The 14,816-nt window shown below is 47.8% G+C and overlaps 1 long non-coding RNA gene and 1 other non-coding gene across 2 annotated transcripts; one reads left to right on the top strand and one right to left on the bottom strand.

Annotated features, from left to right (window-relative positions):
- Positions 1-1,345: 1,345 nt before the first annotated feature.
- Positions 1,346-3,499, top strand: LOC129381585 (uncharacterized). Its single transcript, XR_011891108.1, has 3 exons — positions 1,346-1,498; positions 3,246-3,341; positions 3,398-3,499. It is a non-coding gene; the product is annotated as an uncharacterized lncRNA (long non-coding RNA).
- Positions 3,500-12,707: 9,208 nt separating this feature from the next.
- TRNAS-CGA (transfer RNA serine (anticodon CGA)) lies at positions 12,708-12,780 on the bottom strand. The gene has a single exon. It is a non-coding gene; the product is annotated as a tRNA-Ser (tRNA).
- Between the last annotated feature and the right edge of the window lie 2,036 nt (positions 12,781-14,816).

Here is a 14,816-nt window from a genome sequence, read left to right as displayed (position 1 = left end):
CCCGATGCTGCAAACGAAAGTAATAAAAAAAAACACCCGTAGCAAAGAGAATAACAAAATAAGGAAGTTCGTCAGCGTCCGTAAAATGGTTTAAGACGCACCACGTGGACCACTTCAGGTCGTGCGCGGCACCGCTCTGAATGCGAAATGCCGTCTGGCACGACCTCATAGTCTAGTGCGCCAATACGTCGGATGACCTTGTAGGGTCCGAAATAGCGTCGCAATAGTTTCTCACTCAGTCCTCGCCGGTGTATCGGGGTCCAAACCCAAACACGGTCGCCGGGCTGGTACTCGACAAAGCCTCGTCGGAGGTTGTAGTGTCGGCTGCCGGTCCTCTGTTGATTCTTGATCCGCAGGTGGGCGAGCTGTCGGGCTTCTTCGGCGCGCTGGAGATAGGTAGCGACGTCAAGATTTTCCTCGCCGGTGGCGTGCGGCAGCATGGCGTCGAGCGTCGTCGTTGGGTTCCTGCCGTAAACCAACTTGAACGGCGTGATCTGTGTTGTTTCTTGCACCGCCGTTTTGTAAGCGAAGGTTACATACGGCAAGACCGCGTGCAACGTCTTGTGCTCGACGTCGACGTACATTGCTAGCATGTCGGCTAGGGTCTTGTTCAGGCGCTCCGTGAGACCATTCGTCTGCGGGTGGTAGGCAGTTGTCCTCCTGTGGCTTGTCTGGATGTATTGCAGAATGGCTTGGGTGAGCCATTCCTCTGTCGGTGATGAGGACTTCTGGGGCACCATGTCGCAGCAGGATGTTCTCGACGAAAAATTTCGCCACTTCGGCTGCGCTGCCTTTCGGTAGAGCTTTAGTTTCAGCAAAGCGGGTGAGATAGTCCGTCGCCACGACGATCCACTTATTCCCGGATGTTGATATCGGAAACGGCCCCAAGAAATCCCTCCCGATCTGCTGGAATGGCGGGCGAGGAGGTTCGATCGGCTGTAGTAATCCTGCTGGCCTTGTCAGTGGTGTCTTGCGTCGCGTCGCTGAAAGTCTCGGCATGTCTTGACGTAACTGGTGACGTCGGCGGTCAGACGTGGCCAGTAATACCTTTCCCATAGAGAAAGAAATTCAACAAGAGGGGACACACTTCAAAAACTGGCAATAGGAGACACGTCACGCCTAGTTTCAACACCATCCGTTAGTTGATGCGAGCATCAGAAAAAAAGAATCTGTAATAAACTTGCAGACAACGTTTTATTTTTTTATTCCTTCCCGCTAAAAATGAAAAAGTTTTGCGTTTAAATGAAGTGATACATTGCAACTTTTTCTTTCGTTGCCTAGCAACAAGCTAGCGGCACGCCAGACGCGCGTGCATACGTCATGCGCCAGACAAGCCGCAGGAGTGAGCGAGGCTGGTCGTACGTGCGAAGCTCGCGTGCTCGGCGACCCGTCTGTTTTGGATATAGGCCATTTTTTGGGCTCCCGGCCTTCTGTATGCTTCTCTTGCGTATCGTCTGCATTTCGACACGGCACCACTGCACTACTGGACTACGGCAAGGTGAGAAATTATGTTTGACAGTGTGCGGCGCATTTTAAGCACATTTAAGCTTAGTTCGAGTGGCGCAGTTAGCGAAAAACAGCTCCGCCGTCCTGGCGCAGTTAATTTTGGTTAATGCCTCGTCCTCGGAGATGTTTGCGACGCTTTCTATGAGCCCCAACATTACTGTAACTTATTTCCGTAGTTTTTGGGCACGCTTGCCGTGCCCGGCTTATTGACGCAGTAAGCGAAAACCAGCTCGGCCGTGTGGCGCATTTGCGCGTGTACACGCGTGTACTGCGTCGTAGCACCTAAGACAGACAAGTTTTCGCGCATTCTGTGGCCCCCAACCTTATTGTAACTAACGTCGTTGTATTTGAGGTAGTTTAGAAGCACGGTTGCCGCGCCCGGCTTATTGACGCAGTTGCGAGTGTACTGAATCTTAATGGGACAAGTTCGTTATTTCTCAGGCCCCAATATTGTAATTTATTTTTTTACACTTAGATGCTAAAGTGCTAGAACTTGCTTAAAGCTAATTGCTCTTCAGCGTAATTTTGACCGTTCACCACTTTCGCACGTATTGCCTTCCCAAGTTGTTTATGTAAGTATTATACATGTTGTAATTTACGTTTTTCAACAGATGGCCTCCTGCAAAGCCATGTACGGCAGCTACTGTTGTGTACCGAGTTGCACAAACAACGGAAGAACGCGAGAGAAGCCCGGAACGCACTTTTTTCGAATCCCACGGGACCGCAGGTTTGGTGCGTTAAGAGTTATCAGCTCTGTTTCTCCTGATTTAAATGAAGATATCTAGTGTTTTGAAGTACTTTCGCACGGTTATAACCCGCATTGCGCCGGTGAGAGGCATAACAGATCAGTTTGGGAGTCTTAAAAGTGGTGTGCATTTGATTGTTGCAGCAAATGCATTTTTTTTTTTTTGGTACGAGCAGTATAACCCTTGCACGTCACATGTTGTGGCTCTCTGTCGGCATTTTTTGTGGTTATGTAAAATTTGCAATATGAAATATTGTATCGTTCCAAGCTAGACATGGTGCAAGCCCCTACATCTGTTCGGTAATTACAAAAGCAGTGTACACTTGTTTTTTTTTTTTTTTCAGAATAATGTATCGTTTCTTAAATGCCTGATGCATCATGCATGTACGCACCCGTGTTGGGCTGTCATGAAATCTTGAATGCTTACTGTTTGAGTGATACAACGCACTGTTTTTAGAACGTTCGAGGTCGAAGGCATGGGTGACATACACCCGAAGGGCTGACCTTATGGAAATGCCAGTCAATCTATTGTACACAGCATACAGGATTTGCAGTGGCCATTTTACTGCGCAAGACTTCATGGACCCAGGGCACACACGGCTCACTAAAACGGCCGTGCCAACAGTTAACTCAGGTACGCAATGGAACAGTTGTAGCACTAGCACTATCTTAATGCACCTTTGCCGTGGTTAACGTATGTGACAATGTCTTCATAAAATAGTTAGCAATAGCAGTTTTTGTAGCATTAATTGCAGCATAAATACCAGCATCACGTGGACATTTATTTCTATTTCAATATTTCATATTCTGCCCCTGTGGCACCTGCCGAGGCTTTTGTATTGGGTTGACCTGAAAACAATGCACCAGAAGACTATCCGGTAGAAGCTTTATGCATCAGCATGTAGTCTGAAGGCCCTGCCGTGCTAGGTGCTAGCAGTACCTAGTGTTTGCTAATGGCAACCTCACTAACATGCAAATTTTTAAACCCATGCAGGTTACGTCCAGCCTGTAACTGAGGGGCAAGATGGCGAATGTGTCGTGCAGGAGAACGAGAAAGGATTCCTCATGACGGCGAGCTGTGTTGCCGAAGGTGAGTTTGGCATCAAGCTCTACTTAACAAATTGGCAATGACGAGTCATTTTCCAGGAAACCTACCAGGCTACATTGCTCCCGTGAGCGAGCTAGATGCTGCAGACTCTCAAATGGACATCTCTGGAAGCAGTTCGACTGGAGCTGAGCTTTGTGCTGTTCATGGTAACTATCACATCAAGTGTCACTCTCAACCTTTGTGTAGACACTACAGTGCACGACACCCTTGCGTAAAGCGCGGGAACGTCGTTCCCACGCTCTACACAAGGCGACACGTGCGGTAACTGGAAGGTCAAGGTGCAATCTTTACGCAATGCTATACCTAATTGGATGTGCTGACGACTTTATGGTACCCTCGAAAAGGCCAATATATTTTAGGGTGATTCTTGATGCGACAAAATTTTTTTATTGATGTATAGTTTCCTATTAATGTATCTATACGTTAAGGCTTCATGTGATTGAAAGGAGCGGATGCACAATTTCTAGCACTAGTTCTCGTATCACCAATTGACGTAGCTTAATTTCTTTCTCTATGGTAGCTTTATAGCATGATTTTGTGCAGGACCATGAACTTTGTAAATGCATAGGGCGATTTCTGTTCAACGAATTGTATAACTACATAGCCTACAATCTATAAAATGACGCAATGTATACTTCGTTTGAAGACCATGATGGTAACTGTTAATGCTTTGGATTTGGTTATCTTGTGCAACAAGTTAGAAAATACTTGCCAACAAGTGAGCTACCGTTGCTTTGTACTGTCGCATCTATAGGCAGTGGGAGTGAAGTACCGCAAAATTGTGCCGGACATGTTCTTGTTAGTGTTGTAGCCCGTGGAATGCATGTAACGCATAAGATTTTCGGTAGAACGCTTGCGCTGCAGTATTTTACCTGTAGGATATTCAAGTTGTCTGCCAGCGGGGCAAATTATCTTGTTCTTTGTGTTTGTGCGGATGATGCATCCGAGGTCTCCCCAAGTGCCAGCAGCTTCCTTGCGTCCGAAGTCTCCCCAAGTGCCAGCAGCGTCCTTGCGTCCGAGGTCTCCCCAAGTGCCAGCAGGTTTCTTGATTCAGCCTCAAGCTCAGTAGGAGGCTTCCCTGGTAAGTGTTTGGTTTGTGTAATGCTATTAAATAGATTTGTAGAGTAGCCGGCTAGAGGAATGTACACCAGGCCGACCTATTTGTATTGCGTATCATTAAACTTTTCTGTCTGTCTCTGTAAGATAGTGGCTGTTATTTGGCTCATTGGGTTAATGGAAAGCTTGAAGAACAGTCAAACCAATCATTTGATATTCTTGCTGTGTAGTCAAGTATTATCACGAGTTAATATGTACGGCTTTGACAAAGAAATTTTGATCTAGTTCTGATTGTGGTCCTAGTGCCTCTATTTAGGAATACTGTTTGTGAATTAAAATAATTGCTTAAATGTATGTTTCTGTTTTAGTACCTTATGCACTCTTGCGAATGAGGCAACCAATAAATTAGTATTGTATCAAGGACTAGTACCCATAACTTAATACACGTATACTGTTTGCCTGTTACAGTTGCTTACAACAGTGCAGCAAAGGGCTCATTGTCGAAAAAATTGAGGAGGACCATCCGACGACTGCAGTCTAAGGTAGCAAGCTGCCAGCGGACTATCTCACGGTTGCGGAAGCACCAGCGCCAGCTACCACCGTCCATTTCAAAAGCACTAGGCATTATCCATCCACATGTGATAGAGGAGGTTTATAAACTGCTGTGTGCCACATGCAGTTGCAGCAGAGGGGCAAAGGCAAGAGCTTCCCTGTTTGGCTTAAGAAATTTGCTTTACATTTAAACTTTCGGGGACCACGAGCATACCGTTTTTTGGCACCAGTTTTCTCTTTACCTACACAACCGTCTCTGAGACTGGTTTAGGAACATTAGAATGTCACCAGGGGTAATTCCTAAAATAATACAGAGCGTTTCAGCTAGCACTCGGGCTAGGAATGCGCGCGATCGAGTGTGCATCCTGATTTTTGACGAAATAGCCTTAAAAAAGAACTTGTCTTATGATGCGGGTCAGGATGTTGTCCATGGATTTGTAGATGAATGCATGGAACGGTCATCGACTATTGCTGACAGGGCATTGGTTGTGCTTCTCGCTGGTATTTCCAAGAGGTGGGTGCAACCAGTCCCATTTACAGTAGGACACACACTGACATCAGCAAGCATTATGGCTAAATTACTCAACTCAATTATTATGCAACTGAAAGCCGTTCAAATTATTGTGAAAGCAGTAGTTTGTGATCAAGGTACATCTAACGTAAGCCTAGCTCAGCAGTTGGGCATTACTGTTGAGAAACCGTTTTTTGAAGTTCTGGGTGAGCGAGTCTATTTCATTTTTGATGTGCCTCATTTAGTCAAAACCACACGTAACAATGTCCAAGCTCATAAGCTACTAATTGGGAATGAGGTTGTCGATTGGTCGTACATTGAACGCCTCTACAAATCGACGCATGAACTGCGGTTGCGATTGGCTCCGAAGCTGACAGAGTGGCGCATCTACCAGAAACATTTTCCAACATGAAAGTTAGCCGAGCGGCATAAGTACTTAGTTCATCGGTTAGCATAGCAATTATGGCATTAGTTTATGTGAATGAACTCCCAGCATCAGCCATAGCTACAGCAAATTTCTGTGAGCGTATGGACAAGATCTTTGACGCTCTGAACAGTTCAAGCCCCCATAAAAATGCACAAAAGTGTCAAACGGAATTAAATAGGGTGACAATGAATTAATTCAATTTCTTCGAGAACAGCTTCTGTGGTTCCCATCATGGAAATTTTCTGCAAAGCGTCAGCCACGAACAGTCATTGGATGGCAGATTACTATTCAGGCAATTCTCCATCTTTGGGAAGACCTCTCAAGAAATTATGAATGTATTTACTTGCTAACTCGTCGGCTGCAGCAGTTTTCCCTCGAAAATATGTTTGGGCGCATCAGGCGGAAACAAGGGTGCAATACTAACCCCAATGTAGCGCAATTTATTTTTGGTTTGAAACATATTTGCATTCAAAAAGCTTTAACTCTCCGAGAAAGCAAGTGTAGAAGATGATGAAACTGAACTCCTTAAAGAAGTGTCGCCGTTCTCCCTGAACAGTTCTTCTCTGGTTGACATTGTGGAATGGGTTAAGCCAGACGACTTTCCATGTCTTGAGGACATTTCAGAACTGGCAGCCCACATTGATTCTCATATAATCGATGAATCCGCAGCTTATTACGTCGCTGGCTTCCTGGTGAAATTATTTGTTACAAGCACTGTGAAAGATTGCACTTGTCGCCACTTGTTACTGGGTGAAGAAAACGCACTGAGTGCAGCGCACCAATATTTCACAATGTTAAAAGCATATCACGTACCAAGCAAACTTTTTGGAAATCTCACTGTGCCATCACAAAGGGTATTTACTTTTGTTCGGGAATTGGAGACCCACTTCCTTGCCATGATCGAGGCTACAGCGCATCTTGCGTCTGTCTGGGATGTTTTGTTTCAGTACCTGTCTCGCGTTGGGGACATGGAATTTTGTTCCGTTGAGTGTCGGCAGAGGTTCGTCAAAATGTATTGCCGGATCCGTTTGTGTTGGCATATCCGATTTGTCAACCGTAATTTCGATAAAATTCGCTTTCAGTCATCTGTTTCTGGCGTGCAGCTTGAAAAATTCAAAGGTTGAAAAATTCAAATTTCAAGGAATTAGGACTTCCGTTAAACCAGTGAACAGATAATTTTTCTAAATTAAGATTGCTGTTTCAGGTCTGCTACTGCTTGCTTGTTCGCACTGGATCGCAATGCGGAAGGGTCAGTCGTACAACAGTGACGTGTGGTGGTGGTGGTGTGGTGGAGGGGGGCGGTGGGGGTGGTGGCGGTGGTGGGGTGGGCTGGGGTGGCTGTGGTGGGTGGTGTCTCCCTCCGGAGGTGCAACAGCACTTCCGGAGGAGGGGGGAGGGGGGCAACATGGTCCTTCCAAATGGTATTAATTGCGACCAAGGCATCCGCAGCAGGTTTGAAGCATTTTTTACAGTCGCCGAGTGCCTAAGGGGGAGGAGGTAAAAGCATACGAAGTACGAAGTGATTTCTGGAAGGTTACTCAGCCTGGGTCCGGCTTAGATTAGTGTGCATTATTTTTGCTCACGTGACAGCTGACGCGAAAGGGGGTGGGTAAGGATGCAAAGTGATGTAAATGCAAATCACTGTGGGTGGTCTCGAGAAGGCTTGCTCGTGCTTGTTAAGTATTGGATAGTTAATGCCAAAAGTATACATGGTTTTTATTGGGGGGGGGGGAGTTTGCGGAACGAGGGATTGGGGGGGAGAGGGGTGTGGATTTTGAGTGGAAATCACAGTGCACGGTCTCGGGAAGGCTTGCGCGTGCTTGTTAACAATTGGGTACTCAATGCCAAAAACATACATGGGTTTTCGTCTTGGGGGGGGGAGCTTGCAGAATGAGGGATTGGGGGGAGGGGGGCGCGGATTTGGAGTGCAAATAACTCTGGGTGGCCTCGAGAAGGCTTGCTCCAACTTGTTAACAATCGGATACTTAATGCCAAAACTATACGGGTTTTTTTCTTGGGGGGGGGGGGAGAGCTTGCGGAATGAGGGATTGGGGGTAGGGGCTTGCGGATTTTAAGTGCGATGTCATCAAATGGACGTCGCGAGTTATTGGTTCAAAACGAGGGACCAGTAGCGGTCGTGAAACATCAAACATCAAATGTGTCGAGACAAAAATAGCCTTGTGCAGGAAGTAGCACAAGTACACATATATGCCCACTCGTGAAATTTTTTTTTCTTAAACATAGAACATGTTTTGTGTTAAGTTGCTTCCTCGGCTTCCTTTTAAGCTGGCAGATGCGATTTTTTTCTGACCAGGGTGTGTTCATTCCAAAATAGTCTTATTCGCGAATGCATTAAGCTTCAGATTTTTTGATAAAATGAAATGAGATTAATTTGTTTACCCTGTGCGCTGTATTGCACTCATTTCCTGACGTTATGCCGGTATGTATCAGCTTTCTTATAATGCGCCAAACATGGGCGATGTGTACTGTGGACTCTATCAATCTTTTTGCATTTTGAAGTGAAATAAATATTGAATTGAAATGTTCTGTTGCATCTGTTTTCTGTAATAGCAGTTGGCCAAACGCTGATGGACAGCTGCCTTTCCGTATCTTATCATATTTTGCAAACGCTGCTTCCCACGCTAAGCCGCGCGTGCATAGAAGAAAACGCGCGCGCGTATAAAAAAAAAAAGCGCGCGCGCCTGAACAGGAAAGCATAGGAACGGCCGATCAGTGGAGCCGGCGCGGCGTGTACCAACTAGTATTCAAAACGCGCGCGCCCAGAACCGACACCGGAAGGAGTCAATACCATCCGCTTGATGTGCTACAGTCAATTCGGCCGGTGGGCTCTATGGGAGTGTCCGTTCTTGTTGAAATTTCTTTCTCTATGCCTTTCCTGTATCCTCAACAGCGTCCGGGAGAATCCGAGGTGCCCAGCGGTTGGATCGTCGTGTAGGGCGTGCAGTAGTTCTGGACGCAGCGCAGACGGTACAACAAGAAGGTAGCTGGCGCGGACTGGTGAGAAGTTCTTCTTCATGAGCAGGATGTTTTGTAGCGTGAAAGAATACAACCCGCGCTTAAATGCCCTAGGGACAACGACGGTGTTCCCTTCCAAATACTCGACGAGGCATTTTAGCTCCGCGTCTGCTCGTTGCTGTTTGGGGAAGTCTTACGCGCTTATTGTTCCAAGCAAGGCGTCGTCGTCCTCGTCGTCTTGCGGCGGGGGATCGATGGGGGCGCGTGATAAGCAGTCGGCGTCAGAGTGTTTTCTTCCGGACTCGTATATAACCGTGACGTCATATTCTTGCAGTCTGAGGCTCCGCCGCGCCAGCCGTCCCGATGGGTCCTTTAAGTTAGCTAGCCAACACAACGCGTGATGGTTGAGCTGAAACGTTGCAGGCGCCGAGCACAGTCCGAATGGCATGACCTTGAACTCGTAGAGGCCTTCTGGCGTGATGAAGGCGGTCTTTTGGCGATCTGTCTCGTCGACTTCTATTTGCTAGTAGCCAGACTTGAGGTCCATCGACGAGAAGTATTTAGCGTTGCAGGGCCGATCCAATGCGTCGTCTATCCGCGGAAGGGGGTATACATCCTGCTTTGTGATCTTGTTCAGTCGACGATAATCGACGCAGAAGCGTAGCGTTCTTCACGAGGACTACAGGAGATGCCCACGGGCTTTTCGACGGCTGGATGATGTCGTCGCGCAACATTTCGTCGACTTGTTGTCTAATAGCTTCACGCTCTTTTGTCGAAACTCGGTAAGGGCTCTGGCGGAGTGGCCGAGCGCACTCTTCGGTTATTATGCGATGCTTTGCAACTGGTGTTTGGGGAATCCTGGATGACGTCGAAAAGCGGTCTTTGTATCGTCGGAGAAGACTTCTGATCTGTTGCTGCTTACTCATGGGGATACTTGGATTTATGTCGAAGTCTCGTTTGCGAACTATGGCCGTCGGGGCAGATGCGGCATAAACCGAGAGGACAAAGGCATTGCTGGTTTCCACAATTTCCTCGATGTACGCGATTGTGGGGCCCTTGTTGATGTGCTTGAACTCTGGGCTAAAGTTGGTTAGCGTAACTTCCGCTTTCCCTCCGTGGAGTCGAAAGATCCCTCTTGCGACGCAAATTTCACGGTCGAGCGGTAGCTATTGGTTGCCCTCGATGACGCCTTCTACGTCAGCGGGTGTTTCGGTGCTGACGGAAATAATAATTCTGGAGCGCGGCGGGATGCTCACTTGATCTTCGAGCACACTCAAGGCGTGGTGACTACGACAGCTCTCCGGCGGTATCGCTTGATCTTTTGACAGCGTTATCGACTTTGACTTCAGGTCTATGATTGCACCGTGTTGGTTCAGGAAGCCCATGCCGAGAATGACGTCTGGCAAGGCAATGACGATGGTGGCAAGGTAAGTCCGGTCATGAACGATAATTCTTGCCGTGCAGATTCCAGTCGGCGTAATGAGGTGTCCTCCAGCGGTGCGAATTTGGGGGCATTCCCATGCAGTCTTAACTTTATGCAACTGGACGGCGACGTGCCCACTCATGACGGAGTAATCGGCCCCTGTATCAACTAACGCGGTGACTGCGTGGCCGTCGAGAAGCACGTCGAGGTCGGTGGTTCTATGTCTTGCATTACAGTTCGGTCTTGGCTTCGGATCACGGCTGCGTCGCGGTGACCTGTGGGCGGTATGTGACGTCGTCAGGACGTCTTTCGTCGTCATATTCTTTACTTCCAGACATTTTCGGGACGGCGGCGTGTCGTTATGTCGTTGAGGTTGTTTCCTCCGGGTCTTCGTCGGCGGCGGGAGATCTTCATCAGTTCGACGAACAGCAACCGCACCTCCATTGGTTGCTGCTTTTAGTTTTTCGGATATGGGCTCGCAGAGCGGCCCCGCGTTGGGCCGGTGTATGGTCGGCGTTGTGGCTACAGGTAGCGGCCTGGTGACGGCGAGGGTTCCGCTGAGCGGCGGCGAGGTAGTCGGCGATATCGCGCGGTCGTTCGCCAATCTGTGGTCGCGGCGCGTTAACGGTGAACCCTCGGAGTCCCATCTCCCGGTATGGGCATCGGCGGTAGATGTGCCTGGCTTCTCCGCAGTGATAGCAAAGCGGACGGTGGTCGGGGGCGCGCCAAACGTCAGTCTTCCTTGGAACGCCGCGTGAAGTGACGGGTTGGCGTCCTGGCGGCGAGGGTGGTGGTGGACGACGGAATTGTGTCGTCACTGGGCCCTGCCGCGGGCGCGGAGGGGGAGCGTGACGGCGGGCTACAGCGGCGTATGTCATCGCTTGCGACTGAGGCGGCGGCGATGCAGGGGCTACTCCAACTTGTTGTTGGAGCTCCCCACGTACGGCGTCGGCAATCGAAGCTACTTTGAGGCTGTGATAATGGGAACAGCTTCTGTAGCTCCTCCCGCACGACCGCTTAGATAATCTCGCGCAGGCCGCCGGTGGCCCGTGACTTAACTGCGGCGTAGTTTGTCGAGTTCGTGCGGCGGTCGAATTGCCCGTTTCACATGTCGAGTGCCTTCTCAATGCTGGTGGCCTCGCGAAGAAACTCGTAGACGGTCTTCGGTGGGCTCCGTACCATTCTGGCGAAAAGTTTCTCCTTTATACCACGCATCAGTAGGCGGACTTTCTTTTCCTCAGACATTTCCGGTTCGGCGTGGATGAATAGGCGGCTCATCTCTTCTGTAAAAATCGCGGTGGTCTCATTAGGCAGCTGCACTCGGGTTTCTAGTAGTGCTTGGGCTCGTTCTCGGCGTACGACGCTTGTGAATGTCTGCAGGAAGCAGCTTCGGAAAAGGACCCAGGTCGTTAAGGTGGCTTCTCGGTTCTCGAACCACGTCCTGGCAGCGTCTTCCAATGCGAAGAAGACTTGTCGAAGTGTCTCGTCGCTATTCCAGCTGTTACATACAGCGACCCTCTCTTACGTCTCAAGCCAGGTTTCCGGGTCCTCGAATGTTGAACCGCCGAACGTCGGAGGCTCCCTGGGCTGCTGCAGCACGATGGGGAACGCTGGGGCTGTCATTGGGGTTGCCTTGGCCACAATCTTCTTGACCTTCTCTGGTAGAAGTCCATGTTCCGGGGGCAGCTGTTGAAGACGGCGGCTTGCTCGATGGTCCGGGACTACGTTGGTGTTCTCTTTGCAGTCTGGGCTTGGATCACGGCTTGTCGAGGGCGTCCGGTACATGAACGAAAAGCACCTGCAGCAGATGTCACGTGGTGGCGACGTTGAAGAACACAGTAGCAATACTGTGAAAGAGAAAACGAACTTTTATTGGGCGAACCTGTGCCCACAAAAACAGGCTACACTTATAGCACAACGATAGTGGCGAACGCGGTCGGCGATCGTCGAACATCTGATCAGCGGGTCAAGCGCGTCGGCTTTTATACATCAGTCGTCGAATGTTCCGGAGTTATCGCTGGCACCCGCGTGCCTTCCACAAAGTTGTACATCATTCGCGTCGCGCACACATGCAATCAGATTACACAAGGTTCGGTCACAGACAGCGGATGGAAGCATCGATAACATTCAAACTGTCGTTAGATGCAGGCGCGTCCAGCGCTGTGCGATAACATTTTTTAGGCTGTGCAACGTTCACTCGATATATATATATATATATATATATATATATATATATATATATATATATATATATATATATATATATATATATATATTTAGTCATATCATAAGAAGCCAACAAACAATGACACCAAGTACAACATAGGGGAAATTACTTGTGCTGAATAAATGAAATAAAGAAACGATAGATTAATGAAAATTAAAGTGGATGCAGAAACAACTTGCCGCAGGTGGGAACCGAACCCACAACCTTCGCATTTCGCGTGCGATGCTCTACCAATTGAGCTACCGCGGCGCCGTTTTCCCATCCACTTTATTGGGTATTTATGTGTCCTAGTTTTTTCATCCACTTTAATTTTCATTAATCTATCGTTCCTTCATTTCATTTATTAAGCGCAAGTAATTTCCCCTATATTGTCCTTGGTGTCAGTGTTTGTTGGCTTCTTATGATATGACTAATAAAAATCGGGTCCCTCGGTTAACCCCGTTTCTTCTCGTTGATTATATATATATATATACAGGGGTGTTTCACGTAAATTGTGCCAAGGATTTAAGAAAAAGTGGTTAACAGTAGCTGAATAATACCAATGACATATGCTTTGCGACCACGTGGCGCTCCTTGGAGTATTCATATGTTGTGCTTAATTAGTTAATCAACTAAGATTAATTATGCACAATGTTTAGTATTCACTTTAGGGCCAAGTGCGTTTCGTTGCGTTATAGAGGGAATTCGGAAATGACCGATCCAATTTATGGTGGTAACGTATGTGCTGCGCGGTGATATTTTTCGGCCTATAATGAAATCCCGCGAAATCTGAAATAAAACCACGTACCTGCGCTCGTGCGCTATCGTACTGCAGCGCCCTCAACCGTGCGTCGAGCCTAACAGAGACGGCGACGCTTCCTTTCCTTGTGCCGCCGTCAAAGATGCTGACGCACTGTGAAGCCGATGCCTGGAGCCGCGGCCGCTCACTTCGCCACGGTCAGCGCGCACGGTTTGTTGCCCGAAGCGTGGTTGAGAGCGCTGCAATACAGTAGGGCATGAGTCACGTGCTTCTATTTATTATCGCCATCAGCCTGTGTTATGTCCACTGCAGGACACACACACACACATGCACGCACGCACGCACCTCCCTCCTCCCCCACAAACGAATAAACTTAATGCAATAAAACATAAACAGGACTACATGTAATGAATAACAATGCATACAATTGTCGGATGACAGGATTTCAAAAGAGGACCCAAACCCCAGCAGCGCTATGCTCTAACCATTGCACAATGGGCGCGTTCATTTTGTCATTTTTGCCTATAAATAATGCCAGACATGTAGAACACACTATCTATCATAACTAGACACACAATTGGACAAAACGAGCACACTATGAAATATAATATCAATATTGCCCTAAACTAAAGATTCAAGTAAGTTTTCAGTTCACCATAGCAAGAAAAGAAAGGAGCACGTTTAGAATTTTTTATTTCAACCAGTCGGTCCATAAGAGAAAATGTCTTCCTCGAATTCAATGCTCTTATGAACTGCGCGAAAGTTAGACTCTGAATAAAATATGCACGCATAGGTGATGCATCAATGTTGCGGTTCCTTACAGCCATTATGCTGCGCCAGATGCGCATGACTCAGCAGGCTGAATAAAACACCCCTAAGCATTTCCTGCGTGGAAGCCAGTGCGTTGAGGAGTCGAAACGTTTTAAGGCAATATAAATTATATGAATACTACATGCTATTGTTGGCCGTAGCCAATAATTAAACATCAAAACACTGATTTTTGCAGTTTTTAGCATGTTCTCTGAAGCACAATACTCACAGCAACATTACGCATTCCTTGCGTCAGAATTTCAACGCCAGGTGAAAAAAACGCCGTTCCACTCGAAAGGCGAAACACTGATTGCGATGGCAAATTAGCAGGTAGCTGTACGATGTAAGGATAGTAATTTTATCGGCCGTATAAGCTTGTAAACATTCGATTAGTAACTAAATTAACAATGATAGAATATGCAAACGTGACTCAACAAGGACGTAAAAAATTGGCAGTGGCTTAGCTCAGCTATGCCAGGATATATGTAGCGAAAGCTGAGGCTTAGCATGGTTAGCCTTGGTTAATCTTGATGCAAGCCGAGGTTAGTCTAGTTGGCTAGCTATGTTGCGGCGTTTAGCCAGTCGTTCGGCGTGCGGTTCGTCTGTTTCGTGGGCGATTCGTTTCCTCTTCATCTCGTTCCGACGTTGATTCCAGGCCTTCTCTTGGTTGTCAGAATTGTCGCCGTCCATACTGCCGCCTCAACTGTGGTTGCGGCGCACTCGAGCTCTCCTTTTC

This window comes from Dermacentor andersoni, chromosome 11 (genome assembly GCF_023375885.2).
Source record: "Dermacentor andersoni chromosome 11, qqDerAnde1_hic_scaffold, whole genome shotgun sequence".
Taxonomy (NCBI): Eukaryota; Metazoa; Arthropoda; class Arachnida; order Ixodida; family Ixodidae; genus Dermacentor; species Dermacentor andersoni.
This window is presented reverse-complemented; position numbering and strand designations above follow the sequence as displayed.